Below are 19,304 nucleotides of genomic sequence, written 5' to 3'. Positions count from 1 at the left end.
AAGATTATCAAAATCTAGAAGTTGGATATGTGAGGTATTTGGCATCATGATTCCATTCTAATTTTCATCAGTAACTTGGAAACCTCAACAGTTATTTAGTTGAGTCTGTATTATAATTTCAGCACATCTGTCTTGTTCAGCTATCTTGTACCCCAGGGTGAAGGGAAAAAAAGCTCAACCAAAAGAAATACAAAGGTTGAAATAACAACACATGTAGGATAATGTAAATGTATCAAGCCCTTTCCAAAAGCTGATTAGAATAATCTCCTGACACAGCAGGTATGAGTAAATCATTTCTAAATACAATGCACCTCTGATGCAAACTAAATATATTGAACATATTTTTAAAATTTGCACCCAATAATAACTGAAATGAAAAGAAAAATACCATTCATAGCAAAGGTGCATTCCAATTGTAAGAACCTAAACTATTCCTTTGATGAGATTTTTGACAGTATGCAAAAATCAAATGGTAAAAAAAAAAAAAAAAGTATTTTTGTCACTATAATATAGGACAATAAATCTGGCACCAGTTGATCAGTGTACTGCTCAACACAATTGATGGATGGTGAAATTTACCCAGTCAGATGTTTTATAATAGAAAGAATGTTTGAAAAAGAAGACAAAAATGACTTTCTGAAATTGGTAAAGCTGCAAAACTTAAACTATCCATATAGCAACCTAATAGTTATCCAAGTCATTAAAACTTCAATTTTAAATATATACTAAATTTATAGCAGCAAAACCAGAATTTTTAATTAACATTTCTTTTGCAGCAAAATTAAAGGTACATTCTAGTCACATGTATTTGTCTTAATTTTACAGGCTTATAGTTGATTATAATGCTGTGTTAGTTTCAGGTGCATAGCAAAATGAATCAGTTATACGCAAACATATCCATTCTTTTTTCAGCTTTTTCTCCATATAGGTTATTATAAGATATTGAATATAGTTTCCTGTGCTATGCAGTAGGTCCTTATTGGTTATCTACTTTATATATAGTACTGTATATATGTCTCCCCAATTTATTCCTCACACTTATGTTTCCCTTTGGTGACCCTAAGTTTGATTTTAAAATATGTGAGGCTGTTTCTGTTTTTTAAATAAGTCCATTTAGTCACATTTGTCTGTTTATTTATTTTTGGCCAAAAGTATTTCACAAAGGGAGTTAGCAGAAAACTCAAGTTTCTACCATATCTTCCAGAAATGACTGACTTGATTGCAGCATAGAGAAGTGTGTCTGAATAAGCATGATCGATGTTCATTAAATGAACAAAACTGACAGGTACACAAAATGGCACCACATGGTTGTGCATCTGAGCTTCCTATAATGAATAAATGGAGCGTGTGATCCCAAAGGCAGCTGCACCAGCCATAACTTTGTATTTGACACTTGACTGCCCTTAGGAGTCTTGTTTGTCAAAAATCGTCCATTTGAAAGAAAACAAAACAAAAAAAAACAAAAAAAAACAAAAAAAAAAAAAAAAAGAAAAGAAAAGAAAGGCAAAAGCTTATGAGGATTTCTCGAGGGCAGTTACACACAAGCTTCTAGGAACACCACTTCAAGGAGTTAGACTGTTCTGAGATGTATCAAGTATTTATTTTATTGGTTACCAGTTTATGACTACTGCAGTTCATTTAAAGTTTATTTCACTAAAAATAATGTCATCACATTACATGCTAAAATGCAAAGCTGATGTGAAAAAGAGGGCAGTGCTTCTTTTCTAGTGTGGCATGGAAATTTAGATTCGACACTAGAAATCCAGAGCAGGTAGCAGGTAGGGATAAAAGAAATTTACTTCCTGGACAACAAAGCACTCACTAATTTGTAGGAAACCTTCTATCTCATGATCCAATGGCCCGTTATCCCTACAAATGATAAAGGACCTCTGTGAAACCATGTCCTTTCAGACACTAGAAAAACAGGATGGTAACTGTTTTCCCTTTACATCAAAAGATCGCCACACTGTGACAATGAGATAAAGCCATTCCTCTAAAATTCCAAATTGTTTTAGGATGTAGAGATGCTCTTGAAATGCTAACATAAATTCCTATATCTCATTTCAGATCAGAAATACTGACAATCTATAGAGAAGAGGGACAGTCAGTGGAAACAAGCTTGCAAGGACTTGATCCAGATCTTTGATTTCCTTAATCCTGGCTCTCATGAATCCAAATAGAGCTCACTATTACAGAGTACTGGGAATTTATCTTTAAGAAGATGTTTTTGTTTTTTATGGACAGTGAAGATGACAATATCTATTTGGGGATCAAAGAGGGAATCCTGGCTGCTACCAAATTCAGACCTCACACTTTATAAAAAGCTGCAGTTAAGAGAACTGAAACCAAAGGCCCTGGATTAACACTGCTTCTACCCTGGAGAAGTTTGAAAAAGGAAATGTTTGAATGGAATTGGGGGTGAGCGCTCAGGATAAAGGGCTGAGAAGCTCAGTGGATAATACAAATTGGTCTAAATGTTCAGTCTATTTTCTTCTTTTTTGTTCCCCAGAAATTGTTCATCACGTGCAATACCCCTCCCCAAGTCTGTGTAACTTGGTCTCTGGTGAGAGCCACCTGGTGACTGCTTTTTTTATCCCATTGTCAGAGCACAGAATCATAAATTCATCCACAGCAGTTAGTTACAAAGGTCAGACCAGAGAGTGGCTAGGAGTACAAAATCAAGTGTGTATGGGTATAATTGAATCACTATGTCTCACAGCAGAAATTATCACAACATTATAAGTCAACTAGATAGACTTCAATAGAACTTTAAAAAACATTAAATTAAAAAAAAAAAAAAGCGGTTGCCAAGGGAGAGAGGGAGGGAGTAGGATAGACTGGGAGTCTGGGGTTAGTAGAAGCAAACTATTACATTTGGAATGGATAAGCAATGAGATCTTGCTCTATAGCACAGGGAACTATATCTAGTCACTTGTGATGGAATATGATGGAGGCTAATGTGAGAAAAAGAATGCATGTGTGTGTGTGTGTGTGTGTGTGTGTGTGTGAGTGAGACTAGGTCACTTTGCTGTACAGTAAAATATCGAGAGAACACTGTAAACCAACCATAACGGTAAAATTAAAAATCATTTTTAAAAAAGCAAGTAAGCACACCAGTGTTCAAATGCCAAGCTTTAGAAATAACATCTAAAAGTCCGACTGCTCTTTCAGCTTCTTACTTGCTAGTGTGCCGTCAAGCAAATTATGTGATCTCTCTGTGACTAAGGTTTCTCACTGATAAAATGGGAATAACATTTCTATCTCAAAAGATGGCCAAGACTATAATGAAGATGATGATTGTTAAGGGCTTAGCATTCTGCCTAACAAGGTAAGCGTTCCAGACTCAGGAGTTATACCGTAAATGATTTTGGTCTTTGCCCTATCTTTGATGAATAAATGTTAAGCTTCAATGAGGACATGCATCATTCAGCAGAACCCTGAGGGAGGATGTGAAAAGGGGCTTCAAGTACCTATTGTCTAGTGCTGCCTATTAAAGCATAGCAGAAAAAGGAAAGTCAGATCAACATGTGAAAACCTCTTAAGAACATCCTAAAGCTCACTCCCCAAAGCCTCTTGATTCAAAGCATTGGTTATTAGAGGATGTTGATTATTAAGAGTGCTGAACTAGGACTGAGATATAAAAAATATGTTCCCTCAAGTAAAGGCTAATTCTATAAACCCTTTCAGGATGGGTTGCTCTTGCCAGCTGAAGGTGGGATGTGTCTTAGTTTGAGTTCTTTCAGAACCTGACTCTGAGACAAGTATTAGAATAAAATGGGTTTATTTAAGAAGTGCAGGTAATGCTAGAAAGTGAGGAGATGTTCCATGGGAGTAAAAACATCCAATAAATTATACTCAATTAAAGCAGCCAATATAGTGGACAAGCCTACAGAGAAACTCTGCCAAGTTGTGCAAATAACATTTTGCAGGGTCATCCTGCCTGAGGAGCAAGAGGTCTGGGGTACTTACACAGCACCATTTGGGAGGTGCCCTTCCAGGGAGGGCTACATCCAGGGAATGTTAATCCTTAGCATTTAAAGCTTAGTTATACACAGGGGCAGTGCCGTTTCCCACAGTTCTAGGAAAGGAGACCTTAGAAGAAGGGCGGTAGGTAATAGGAGTTGGAAGTCTGCAGAAACACAATTAAGGGTTTGAGGCACAAAGCAGTGCTGACAGCCCCAGATACAGGAGGCCATGGTATCTACTTGTACTCTGTGGTACACAGGAAGAGATTAAGGCAAATTCCCTAAGACTCTACATGCCAGAGTGTCTTGCAGAAATCATGCTGTCAGTGGCCACAAGCTTCAGCAGCATCAACACCTCAGAACTCTTCAACCTATAACTGAAACTTATAGTCAACAAGTGTAGTGATTATAAACATTATGAAAGTTTATAATCATTGGGAAATTCATATTTGAGCGGATAGGCATGCTTATGTTTGTGCATGTGTTTGTGAGAGAGGAATAGATAGATCCTAGAAACCACTCAGATGTGGATACACACAATTACCCCTTTAAAGATCTGGCAAATGTGTTTAATATAAGAAGGCAATTGTTTATCTGTACGTTTCCTTAACCTAGCCTATGCTTCTCATCATTTTCTGCATGACAACATATGTTGTCCAGCATAAGTTTTAAAAAATGGTTAAGAATCACATTTTGGGTTTATTCACATAATTTTATTTGACATATAAGTGTTTTATCTTTCAGTTGCCGATTTTTCTATTTACTATATTATGTCATTCATATTACATTTCACTAGAACGCCAGCCTGTTTTGAATCATTGAGCTGGAAGGGAATGAAGGAGAAGAGTTTATTGTGTCCCCAATTTAGGAACAAATAAATGTTGGCATATCCTGAACACATGAGGATTTCTAGAAATACCACCACCACCAACACCTTTATTTCTGTAAAAGACATTCCAAGTTCTTTACAACTCTATTTATCACTAGAAGTTACGGAATCTTTTTTTTTTAATATATTTTTTTTCCATTATAGCTAGTTTACAGTGGTCTGTCAGCCCTCTACTATACAGCACAGAGACCCAATCACACATACATATACACATTCTTTTTCTCACTTTATCCTTCATCATGTTCCATCATAAGTGACTAGATATCTCAGTGCTATCCAGCAGGATCTCATTGCTTATCCATTCCAAAGGCAACAGTCTGCATCTATTAATCCCAAATTGAAGTTACAGAATCTTAATAAAAGTTTAAAAATTTAACATACAGAGAGCTATATTAGCATGAAATGTAGATGATAACCTTTCAAGCTTTTCAGCCAATTGGGAAGTATGGGTGCAGAATTCATGTCAGGAGGTTGCTACTGATTATTTGGCAATAATGGGATATTCGCTATTATTAAAAGCAGATTCCACTGTTGGAAATATCCAATTTGTGGAAATCCTTTTGCGAACTTGAGTCATGTAGCCATTTCACTTCTACCTGTCAATCCTAGTCCTGAATCCTCAGGATCAGGTTACTGCTGTGGCACAGGTTCAGTCCCCGGCCTGGGAGCTTCAATTTACTTTTACTACAAAATCTTAATAAAGTTCTTTAACCCTTTCGGCCTGAGTGTCCTTGTCCTGCAGTAAGATTCAAACTTCTTTCACTCTACAGATCTAAGGACTCTTTCATCTCCTGGGATCCTCTAAACACTGTGATACAAACATCATGCATTTTTAGGAAATTGTTTTTTGGGCTGTGCCCACAGCATGTGAAAGCTCCTGGACCAGGGACTGAACCTGTGCCGTAGCAATAACCAGAGTCACAGCAGTGACAACACCAGATCTTTAACCAGCTGAGCCACCAAGTAACTCCCAAACATCATGCACTTTAAATTACTCCTTTCCTTCACAATGCAAGCCCATACTGATTAAAAATGACATTGACTGCTTTCCTCAATGTTCCACACATTATTTTATGTGTTAATTCCTCTTAATATAGTACATCTTGCCCTCTATGTATCAGAAATGATGAATGGCTTCCTCTTACTTAAACCTTGGTTGTGCATACAAAAGGAGAATCATTTTACTGATTCTTTATTTCAGCTTTATCAAGTTATTAATATTGCCAAATTATAGCTTAATGCTGACACTGGACCATGTTAGCATATATCAGGACAGAATATAAACATTTGCTACCGGGAGAAATTCTACTGTAGCAAATGGTTTAGTACTAGTTTTAATACCTGAGCTGTAAACAGTTTTGCATTGTGAACTGTGGATCTTAGTTAGCATTTGTAAATACCCTCTATCTATTATTTTCAAGAGGTTGCTCTAATCTCATTTTATTAGTTAGTTTTTTACAATCACTCCCCTAGGGGTCTGTTGGCAAGTTATTAATATGAGAGATGAGAAAGGAGCAGCAGTTCACTGCCTTGCTCACAACCCCAGAGTAGAGCATGAAACAGTTCAGTGCAATCTCAGTATTTCTGAATTCAAAGCTTGACGGAGACCCTGGACTGAGATTACTATTTTTTGATACCAGTTCAAAAAGCGGTTGTTAATGTTGTTGGTTGGTTCATGATACAGTAGACAGTGGACTTCACTGAAGGAACTGAATTCTATTCCTGAATTTGCCACCAAATGTCTATTTGACTAAGAAACAAATAAGTACTGGACTGCAACAGCTCTGACAGGACAGCCCACACCCTCCACTCCTTCCAGCAGGCTCATTTTCAAATATCCACAAACTTACATTTGCTTTAACATTGAAAAGAGAAGAGAAGAGGAAAAATAAAGAGTAGGTTTTATGGAAACCAAATGCACCTCATCCAGGGCAGATAAATATCCTAAGGGAGTAGGCAACATAACACAACACCTATTAGGTAGCTGGAGCCGTTATAACCTATCTGCCAGCCTTCAGTGGAGAAGAGTAGTTACCAAACTGTGAAAATTCTGATAAATGAAGCAAATGTGATGCAGGAATAAATCAGGACTTCAGAGAACCCACTGGTTCTTTTATGTCACAAGTTACAGAGGCTTTTTAGAATTAACAGTGGTAACTGGAAACTCAAACAAGGAAGCAGGAAAGAATCACTAATGTAAAGCCCACAGAGGGAACAAGCCAGCCCTGCCACATGGCCTCCTAACTTTGGGATATTAATACTCTCATCTGTAACACAAGATGATTGGACCACCTACCAATCATCATTTTAGTACATTTATGTACAAAGGGTATTTCACATATGCCATATAGAGCAGATATTCCTATTATCTCCATTGAAAAGATACAAACTCTGCAAGCATAGCTAAGTGAAATAAATGTCCCCAAGGGCACAAAGTCAGTATATGGCAAAGTCGGATCATAAAACAACATAATTTATAAAGTCTGAAATGTAATGATCCTATTCTTTCTGGAGGATGCAGGTGGTCCATGATATAGAATGTCCTTATGAGGGAATCAGATTCTAATTCACAGAAAAGTTGTCTTCTATTAATATAAAATCATTATCCACCTAATATAATTTTAACTTCTCTCTCCTCTAGATTTTTCACTCTGTAAGGAAAGAACTCTGCATGTAACCTAACATTTAATAGGTGCTGATTGACAAAATAATGCTCACTTCCAATTCACCTTATATGTGAAATCAACACAGTAGTTAAGACTATTACAGTAAGACAAATACAGGTTATAACTTGGGTTGTCAAGCCTCCAGAGTTGGCAGTGAAGGAAGAAAACGGGATAGAATCCAGAGGTCGGATAAGACAATGCCAACATTAATTAAAAACAACATTCAAAGAAGTGAAAACAAACAAGGCCAACAGCAACAAGAGCAACAACATACAAATGAAGTATCAGAGCTTTAGGAAGTTTATGAAACTCATACACATTACGTTGTTAATACAAGGATCAAAGAAAAATATGATAAAAAAAGGGAAAAAAGCAAAGAAAAAGAAGCAAATAAATTTCCACACTAAATTTCTATAAGCATTTTCAAGGCAAAATGCTGGTTAGACAGAAAAGAATAGCAAGCAAAACTTACCTCCTCCTGTCACTGGCCTGAAAGTAATATAATGTGTATATTCCATTTCTTCTTTCTTATAAAATAACCCATCATATGCCTGTCCTTGAAAATGTTTATGACTTTATAAAAGTACCACACAATTTCCCACACCTGGTTAAGCCCAATGAAACTCGGTACTATTATAAAAGCTGATCTATAAACTGCAATTCTATAAAATTCATATAGATTACCGGGAGGTTCCAGCTATTATTTCTCTCACTCAGAAAGCACAGGTTTGAGGTGGGCAAAACATTATGAGGCCTTTACGAACCAACACAAACAATACCTTTACATAATATGGGTGCTCCTGGAATGGTTATTCATGCTGAGAAGGTTAAGGATACGGGCTCCATGACAGACAGTGGACTCTCTTAGGAAGAACGCATGACTCAAGAGTACATGTAACTCTATGATGTCTGACTAGGTGGCACTCTTTTAAGTCAACAGAGAAGTCAGAAGTTCTCATCCACAGGATGAAAAGAGAGGTGGTTTTAAATGAGTCACCAACATAGAAAGTGATTATACCTACACTTGCACTATATTTACTACATTAGAAATAAAAATTTGAATGAAGAGGAAACTGCTTCCTGATTTTGAGATAGTTAAAGAGTTTTCCAATAAAATTCACTCAATATTTACCATTTTCCTCTCTTTGTGTGTTTTTCTATTTTATTTTATTTTATTTAGGAGAAAATAGTTTCTTTTTTTCTATAATCTTAAATCTGTTTATTTCCTCAATACATTATTAGTGTAGAAAAAAATAACGTGTTTTTCTTTTAATGTAAGAACAAATTATTGCTGGTTTTACATAGGATTGTTGAACCTATATTCCTAAGTCTAACCAAGCCAAGGTGTTCTTTTTTTGTGCTATTTTTGGCAGGTGTTTGCATTAATGAAATGATAGCTTTCTAAGAATAATTTTTAAAATTTCATTCTCCATACTTTAGCAAAAATTACATTAAAAAATCTGTTCTTTGAAGGTGAAGGCATGATAATTTCTTGGAAAAGAGTGTTAAAAACTTCACTGATTTATTCTATAGTTTAATGGTTTGTTCAGGTTTTCTTTTCTAATCTACTATGAGTACATTAATTTTTGATTATATAAATAATGCATAATCACTATAAAAATGGTTCAATTACAAATAAATGGTTTAACCATTTGAATTTCCAGCCAAATTCTATTAATATTTTAATGAGAATCATTTTACATATTTTTATGTACACAGGCCATTTTTGTTATCATTTCCTTTTCTCTGCCCTCTTACAATCACATAAGCTTGTTTCATTTACTGAGAAATATTTATGCAAGGACATAGGTGAAAGGCTTTATGCTAAGTGACATAGAAGAAACAAATTAACATCAAAATGTGTTCCCCAAAGAGGTTACATTCTCATAACTCGGATGAAACACCTTCATACTTAATCAAGCAGCATCTCTGGTACCATCTCTGGTACCCCAAAAGGCATGGACCTTCAGCACTCACCAGCCATCTTACACTGTTAGACCAACATGAAATCCCACAGATGAGGAATGTCTTACATCTACCATCTTCCAGTCATATTTCCATGCCATCTATCATTCCTATGCTGGAGGCAACTACCCTTGTGTTTATGTTGAGAGAGAGATTTAAGACTCCTGTAATCCTTGCAACTAAATTAGCAGCATCAATATAGATTCTGGGTGCCGATATAGGGTCTAGGCTAAACGCTGACTTGTTAGCACCAAAAATGTGATATATTTGATTAAAAAAATCCACAACTGTAGCTCCAAATAGTAAGTGCTCAGAAAAATAAATTTAATATGTGTATACTCAGGGCTTTATATAGAAATTATAAAATGAGAAGTATATTAAGAAAACTTATTTTTCATAGCTAAAGAACTTAGGATGACACACATATATGATCAACAAATTTGATGTTTATCTTTGTCACAGAAAGAAAAGCATTCTCCCAATATCAAAACGCTTAGTGATTCAAAAAGGGAGATTTGAGTTTCCCTTTGTTATTCTTAGGAGTAATGTCTGGATTCTGAAAGAAAGCAGTTGAGAATGATTCAATCAAGACCATTGTTGAAATAATTGAAACTGGAGTGTCTCATTATTTGTAGTGAAGAAGCAATTTCTGTATGGCTGTTATCATTCACTGTGGTTGAGCTAAAGTAGAGATACAAGAGCCAAACTGAATGGAAATATTTAGTCTTTTGCCAATTTCAATTATAGAAAATAGTCAGTAGGTTTATTTACATACTACATTTTTACTATGTGAATACATATAGCATCATATGGAATGCTGTACATGTTTAGAATAAAAATGACTTGCCTACTTGGAACAATAGAAATAAGCTAACATATATGAAGTGATTATTATCTACTCAAGATATTGGCTAACTTAATCATCATAACAACTTTATGAGGAAGGTGCCAGTACCATTGTTTTCACAAATAAATCAAATGAGAGCCATTGAATTTAAGTAAATTATTTCAAGCCACACAATAGCAAGCAGAGTATCCATGATTCAAATTCAGGCAGTTCAATTCTAAAGTTTTCTATATTAACTACTATGCAATTCTGCCTTGTTTTAAATTACAAGAGTGTATACTTTTGATGTATAATGGCAGCAAAAAACCTATTACCAAAGTATCATCAATTATGTAATACCTCAGTTAAACTGTATCAAACACTCCTGTATAGTGATGAGAGAGTTCAGTGTTCTCATTAAAACACAAAAGGCCTCTGATCCATATAGTGGAGCACTGGAGTCTCACTGCTTGACATTAAAAAGGGAAAAAATATATATATATAAATTCTAAAATATAAATATATATTACATATACACATATAAAATATATTTACATGGAGACAGAGAAATGAATAACCTATTGATCTATAGTAAAAGTGAATAAAATATATATTAAAATATAATAAACAAATAGTAGTATGAAAATTCAAAATAAGGGTAAGTGCATAAATTAATATGGAAAAGAGAAAACTAAGAATAGAAAGATCCAGAGTTGAAACTGAATGGGTGCATGTAACAGAAACATCAGGGTATGGAAATGAGGGGAGATCTTCAGAGGAAGAAATAGATGCTATGGAAACACGAGCTGTCTCTTGGAGGGTCTGTGATTAACCACACTGAGTATTTAGTAAACCTTAATGCTCTCTCTAAATTTGAATACACAAAACACCACAAGATGTCATCCACACTTAAACAGGTTTATTATTCTGAGGTCAAAGTTCAAATTAAATGCCAGAGAAACACTATCTACCCCCTCATCTCAGTTCACTAAGAATGATCTCCAACTTTACAGTGTATGAACTAAAGCCCATGGACTGGATTCTTTCACAGCTTACAGAGTTAATTTTTACACTGATTTTAACATGGTGACTTGCTCGATGTCCCAAAAAAGATGAGAAGAAAATCAAGAGGCTTGAGTGACAGTAGGGAGTACAGAATTGAGTTAATATAATGATAGAAAGTTGAAAAAGGACTGTAAAAAATAAGACAATAGCATGCAATAACCAGTTTCCAACCGATTCCTAAAGATCAGCTGGGAAGATATAAAAATGTGTAGTTTACTTTAGAGATTTTTTGATATAAAATAATTTAAAACAATTCTGACACATGAAAAAGAGAGTCTTTGTATTTAGTCCCTTTCCCTTGACAATGTATTAAAAAAAACATAATTCGTGTTTACATTATTACACTAAAGCTACAATAACTTAAGTGTCTGCAAAATATTTAATGAGAACACAGCTCTATGAAAAACCCAAAAACTTGAAGTGATATATTATTAATTCATCAAATGTTACTGAGTACCTATTACATGCCACAATATGCAAGTTTCTCAGAAATCAGGGAAAAATTCAAAGGACTCCCAGTTTAAAAGTAGGCAAAGTGGAATTTAAAAAGGTACATAAGGAAAGAGGATGGATAGCCACCAGAAAAGAAAATTCTGGCTGGTCATGGAGATATAAATAGGATAACTGAATCACTTGCCCTAAAACTTGTGCATGCTAGATAATTTCTAAGATTTCAAGAACATTTAAATACAGTATTTTTAAAGAGCAATTCCATAGCATGATGATTAGAATAAACCACTACCCCATATAGGTATATCCAACTGGCAAGAGAACTGAGGACAAATGGATGTCAACATGCTTCAGATGTGTCTGCCACTGGCACAGTGGATGAAAAATAGTTATACAGAGGAAGGGATAAAGAAGGTGTAGTACATACATACAATGGCTATTACTCACTTATAGAAAAGAATGAAATCATGCCATTTACAGCAACATGGATAGACTTAGAGATGATCATACTAAGTGAAGAAAGTCAGACATAAACATCACATGATATCACTTACATCTGGAATCTTTAAAAAGGATACAAATGAACTTACTGCAGAATTGTTCAAAGACTCTCAAAACAAATTTATGGTTATGAAAGGAGATAGACTGACAGAGGATGGATTAGGGGTTTGGGACTGGATAAGCACATTGTGGTATGTGGAATGACTGACCACAGTGGGGACCTCTGTATAGCACAGGGAACTCTACCCAATATTCTCTGATAATCTATGTGGAAAAAGAATCTGAAAAATAACGGATATGTGTATACGTATAGCTGAACCACTTTGTTGTACAGCAGAAGTTATCACAACATTGTAGATCAACTATACTTCAATAAAACTTTAAGAATTATTATATTTTCATACAAGGGAATAATGCAATGAAAGTAGCACACATGTGATATATATAACAACATGAATTAATCTCAAAAAAAATATTATGTTGAGCAACACAAGCTAGATACAAAAAAGTGTATCCTTTTCTGATTCTGTGAAGTTCAAGAAAAGGTAAAACTCATCTACAAGGACAAAGAAGACCAATTATCTCAGGATAGGAGGTATTGACTGGGAAGAGGTAAAAGAGAACTTTACCCAATTAATGAAAATATACTCTATCTTGTTTACCATCATCTGGATAATGATTACCTGAGTACTTATATTGAGTTACAGTTAAGATCTAAGTTTCTCACAGTGTGTAAATTATATATGAATTGAAAGGGAGAAAATATGCTCAAGAGGCAACAACCACAGAATCAAAGGAAAAGAGGCACAAAACAATGACATTTAGATGACATACACAGAGTAAAGAATTCAATAACTCTTACCAGTGACTTATTTTTCCATACTAGAAAAAAGGGAGTGAGGGAGAGGGATGGGAGTGAGGGTGAGACTGGAAAGGAGAAGAAAGGAAAAAAGTGGAAAAAAAAAAGAAAGAAAGAAAGAAAGAAAAAGAAAGGAAAGAATCAGACCAGTGAAAGATGCAACAGGGCAATATAGAACTTCCAGTTTGAAAAATAAAACTTTCTTGTGAAAAACCATTTCATAAAACTAAGCAGGGCAATCATTTAAGGCTGCAAACTTTTTATACAATAGTCTACCTTCCCCTCTACAAATACATTTAATTAAATTTTATTAATTAGGTTTCAGGCATTTTTATGGGCTGTGCTGAAAAATAGCTCAACACTTCTGAAGAAATAAGTATATTCCATGCACAACAGTTTTCAAGTTGACTGAATTATAACTAAGAAAGAGACTGACTATACTTATAATGCTATTATTTTAAAAGTAAAGTCCAGCTGAAATATAGACACTACACCATGGTGGGCTGGCGCTTATTTTGAGCAAATGAGATAACAAAAGCACAGCAAAACTAAAATAAAGGGCTTAAGGAATAATTCTAATGATTTACTAATAATCACAGATTAGTAAAAACTGCATTTAACTTTGCTTCACCAGTCCAGCTGACTACTAGTACTTTTTAAATATGAAAGTAGAGGGAGCTAATTTATCCCTAATCTTATCACATAAATGAGCTCATCTAGTCTTTCATTTTTGGTATCTCTGGAAAGGACACATATTCTAAAGCAATAACATTGAAAATACATCTGAAATTGATTTTCAGGGTTGATACATTCTTCAGAACGCTAGTAACCTAGCCCTGACTTTTCACAGTAATTTTATTTTGGCCATGAGCAATGAAACTGATTATATAATACATGAGGTTACGAGACAGAATATGAAAATAGGAGAATAAAAAAAAATTATCTTCAAATATATTCTGAGAGGCTAAAAATGGAGGATTACCATTTCACAACTGTCAAGAGAAGGGATTAATTTTAAATCATTTTCTATTTCCATTGCCTGATGTGGTAAAGTTGGATGAATAAAAGTCCATTGTCTTTATTCATTAATTTCAAGAGATTGTTAGAAGATGGAAATCTTTTGGAATTATTATGCTTCTGTAACAATCTTTATCTAAAAACTATGCCTCTCAGTTCTCTTCTAACTGTAAATGTTGTCAGAAGGATGAATTAGAGTCGAGCTGTCAATGCAGATCTTCAGTGTCTGCCCCACAAAGTTCATTTGACAATCTTTTGTCTTCCTACACTTGCCACGATACCATTTAGCAAAATAACTTGATTGTGATCAGTTACCAGTGTTTACAAATATCAAATCGCTACGTTGTACACCTCAAACTAATAAAATGTTATATGTTAGTTATACCTCAATTTTAAAAAAAGACCTAAATGAGAAAAAAGAAATGTTTAAATGTACATGGCTGATTTCTGAAGGTTCTCTTCATAAGCCAACATGTGTTAGATTAACGACTGTAAATACAGCTACAAAATGACCAAATTATGATCTAATTAACCTTCCCCAATACTGAAACTGTTATCAACGATCCAGTGGATTCCCTTCGGGATGTGGTGATAAGTAGATGCCAACAAAGTCACACTGGTGAATTGTTTTCTGCAGAAACTATTAGCTCAGAAGGCAAAACAATAAAAAGACAATGTCTCTATAGGAATGCATGTATATACATATTTAAACATTAGATTGAAAATTTTGTGTAAATAGGTAAAAATATAAAATAATAAATATTAAAATATATATTGTAAACATATACATACATAATCCAAAAGTATCCAGTTGACCCTTGAACTTCAGGGGTTTGAAATGCATTTTTTTGTTTGTTTATTTGTTTTTTCTAGGGCCGCAGCCATGGCACATGGAGGTTCCCAGGCTAGGGGTCTAATAGGAGCTGTAGCTGCCAGCCTACGCCAGAGCCACAGCAATGCCAGATCTGAGCCACATCTGTGACCTACACCGAAGCTCATGACAACGCAGATCCTTAAACCACTGAGCAAGGCCAGGAGTTGAACCCGCAACCTCATGGTTTGTAGTTGGGTTCGTTAAACACTGCACCACGACGGGAACTCCTGAAATGCATTTTTTTCAATAAATATACTGAAGAAATTTTTGGAGATTGGGGATATTCAGAAAAAGGTTGCAGACAAACCATATAGCCCAGAAATATTGAAAAGATGAAGAAAAAAATAGGTATATAATGAATGCATAAAAGATATATACACATAACATACAAAACACGTGTTAATCAATTGTTTATGTCCTTGATAAGGCTTCCATTCAGCAGTAAGGTTATTAGTACTTAAGTTCTGGGGGAGTCAAAAGTTACAATCAGATTTTCAACTGTAGGTAGGGGGAGTTGGCACCCCAACCCCCACATTGTTCAAAGATCAACTATATATATGAATTAGGTACATACAGATAATATATGTGCCTTCTTTTCAAAGAAAGAATAGATACTATGATACAGGCTTGACTGTGTCTTTAGAATTCATATTAAAATACAGCCTAACCATTCTGCTTTTGTTTGTTTGTTTATTTGTTTGTTTGTCTTTTGGGGGCCACACCTGTGGCATATGGAGGTTCCCAGGCTAGGGGTCGAACTAGAGCTGTAGCCGCTGTCCTATGCCACAGCTACAGCAATGACAGACCGAGCCACATCTATGATACAACAACAATGCCGGATCCTTAACCCACTGAGCAAGGCCATGCATCAAACCTGCATCTTCATGTATACTAGTCAGATTTGTTTCTGCTGAGCCATGATGGGAACTCCAGCATAACCACTGTTATGAAAATGAAATAAGAGAGATTAAAATAGGATCTGGAAATAAATAATGACTACAAAGTTATGGACTCATAGTTGTGAATTCGTTTTTTATATATTTGAAATTATTATATGCAGTCATTACAGCAGTATTAGAAATATATCTTTACATTTTCAGAACTTTTAAAATAGGTACAAATATTTCTATTAAATAAAACCTTCAAGATGAGAATGCTTTAATACCCTATAATTCATAACATTTGAGAAGATGATCCTAAAGCTATAATTTTGTTCTCCTTAAATTCTGGGTGTATAAACACAACTATGGTTCATCTTCCTTTAATGATACAGATGTGAAAGATATACTCATAACATGCAGATCTAATCTAACTGATTAGCTGAAGAGCACATTTTTATCATACAAAATCTACCATATATGTGCAAAAATAATTTGCAAAGTAAGAATGCAAACAACCTCTAAAGCTTAATATTTTAAAAGTTATGAGACCTTGAGTAAGTCATCAACAGTTTTGTCCTCAATTTCACCATCTGTACAATGAGAAGACTGTTTTAAAATAGCCTCTGATAGGGGGTGTAGAGCAAAGGGAACCCTACTACACAGTTGGTAGGAATGACAACTAGTGCACTCACTATGGAAAACAGTATGAAGTTTCCTCAAAATGTTAAAAATAGCAATACCATATGGTCCAGCAATTGCACCACTGGGCATATATCCAGATAAAACTCTAATTTGAAAAGATAAATGCACCCTAATGTTCACTGCAGCACTATTTACAATAATCAATATACAGAAGCAATCTAGATGTCTATTGACAGATGAAATGAATGAAGAAAATGTGGTACATATACAGAATGGAGTATAGCTCAGCCATGAAAAAGCACAAAATAATGTCATTAGCAGCAACATGGATGGAACTAAAGAATATTATGCTACATGACATAATCCAGATAAAGACAGATATCATGTAATACCACTTATAGATAGAACCATAAAGTGATACAATTGAACGTATTTACAAAAAAGAAACAGACTCACAGACATAGAAAACAAATTTAGAGTTAGCGAAGGAGAAAGGTAGGGGTGGGGAGGGGTAAACTAGGAGTTTGGGATTAGGAGATATAAAGTTATATATATATGTGTGTGTGTATATATATATTTATAGATAATAGATAATAGATATAAGAGATAAATAACAAGGACCAACTATATAGCACAAGGAACTATATTTAATATCTTGTAATAAAGTACAATGGAAAATAACCTGAAAAAATATACAGATATATGAATCATTTTGCTGTACACCAGAAAAACATTATAAATTAAAAAAATACAATAGCCTCTAATATCCTTTCTACTTCAAATTCATGAAGACACTGACATCTACTATTATCATAGTCTATTCATAAAGAAGCTATATTTACTTACTATTGATAAATATATTTGTCCTACAGAGGAGTTATAACACACATTGATCTCAGTTTTTTTATTTATTATTTCTCATTTTTCCAAGAGGTCTTTCCAAGGAAGAATTGGGATTTTCTGCCTTCACAATTTATTAAAATGAACCACAGCCCCAAATATACCCACCGACGACTCCCTTCATCCACTCTATTTATTACATAAACCATGACCATGTTTCCAAGAGTGGCTCTTGGTGCCCCTCCATTAGAAAATTGCTGGCCTGACTACCTAAATGAGAATTATAAATTATACCTCTTATTACTTTTTTTTTCCTAAAGTACATTTTCCTAATATTTAATTTATAAATCATTTCCCAGATGTATTAGTAATAAATGGCTGAAGGCGGCAGACAGGTCTCCAAAAAGAAAGCATCATGCTTGCTATTTACTGGGAGCCCTCATTAAAAAGGCATCAAGAGAAAGCAAAATAAAAACAACCTTGTGAACCTTTGTAATTGGTCTCAAGAGATATGTAACTCTGGGGATATCAGTACACAAATGCCCTAGTCCAAACCCCCTCTTAGATTGTACAGAAAATATCCGCTGATATAAAGTTGGTGTGGGACACTTGCTTATGATCAGAATGAAAATAAAGCAAAAAAAAAAAAAAAAAAAAAAAAAAAAAAAAAAAAAAGCTCTGTGATTGCAAATAGTTTCCCCCTAAAGTATTATGTCGATATAATGACTAGTTTAATCCTTTTGAACTACCACAAATGAAGTAACTATCATGTATGAATAGTACATACATTGTATATAGTACACACATATATATTAAATGGTCAACATATCAATCAACAATTTAGACATATCACATATGGATTATTTCATGAAGATTTATTAATCTTTTAATTTACCAGTTTTTAAAATAGTGGCTCTTCTTAAAGCAAGACATTCCTTTGAAAGCATGGGGACAACTTTTTATGACTGCATTTATTATCCATCAGACCTCATATTTGACATTTTGAATCACTTTGAATATCAGTTTCAACATATCACACTGTTTTCACCCAGAAGGGGAGTATCATCCTATATAAGATGAGAAAGCAAGTCCAAACTTTGGCCAAGTAAGTGATGAGCTCGGGTGACTAAAATACAGACATACCACCCATATCCCACTCTAGAGTTCTTTATATTTGTTGTAATTTATGATTTTTCTATGTTTTAAGGCATTCATCCATATAGCAAGATAGATTTATAGCAGTTATACTGTGAGAGTTAACAGATCTTGGATGATCCATAGATCAAGTGGTGTATAAAATGGATTTGCCAAGAAAAAATAAAGAAAACCCTTAGTGTATGTCAAATCTCAGCATGATTATTTAGCTATATCTGGGTTTGTCACAAGTTACCTGAAAACTGATTTATCTCAATATTTTTATTTTTTTCCTCTTTGATTTGAGTTAAACAAGTCACAAGGAAAAATAATTTTCTTTTTCATGGACTGTCTTTACAGATGCAAATATGCCTGTTCTGGAGTTCCCCTTGTGGCTCAGGGGTAACAAACCCAACTAGTATCCATTAGGATGCAGGTTCAATTCCTGACCTCACTCAGTGGGTTAAGGATCCAGTGTTACCGTGAGCTGTGGTGTAGGTTGCAGATGCAGCTCGGATCCTGTGTTGCGGTGGCTGTGATGTAGGCCAGCAGCTCAGCTCCAACTTGACTCCTAGACTAGGAACTTCCATATGCCACAGGTGCAGCCCTAAAAAAAAAAGAAGAAAGAAAGAAAAAGAAAAAATGCCTGTTCTGCTATAAATCAAATATATTTAGTACTGCCAGCTTCAAATAAACTAAATACATTAACTAAATATTTCAGGAGTTCCCG

General features: G+C 34.7%; 1 protein-coding gene across 41 annotated transcripts in view; it reads right to left on the bottom strand.

Moving 5' to 3' along the window:
- CNTN4 (contactin 4) overlaps positions 1-19,304 on the bottom strand; it is a 1,001,048-nt gene that overhangs the window by 638,157 nt on the left and 343,587 nt on the right. For 4 of the 41 annotated variants that reach the window (XM_084989190.1, XM_084989181.1, XM_084989163.1 and 1 more), the window contains one exon: positions 15,952-16,018. The exons of the other annotated variants lie outside the window; for them this stretch is intronic. The gene's annotated coding sequence lies outside the window, so the exon portion shown is untranslated. The remainder of the gene's footprint in view (positions 1-15,951; positions 16,019-19,304) is intronic. 41 annotated transcript variants of the gene reach the window in all.

Source organism: Sus scrofa, chromosome 13 (genome assembly GCF_054392235.1).
Source record: "Sus scrofa isolate SSC_HxYL_T2T_F1_AM1 chromosome 13, Sscrofa_HxYL_maternal_Yorkshire_Landrace_v2.0, whole genome shotgun sequence".
Classification (NCBI taxonomy): Eukaryota; Metazoa; Chordata; class Mammalia; order Artiodactyla; family Suidae; genus Sus; species Sus scrofa.
This window is presented reverse-complemented; position numbering and strand designations above follow the sequence as displayed.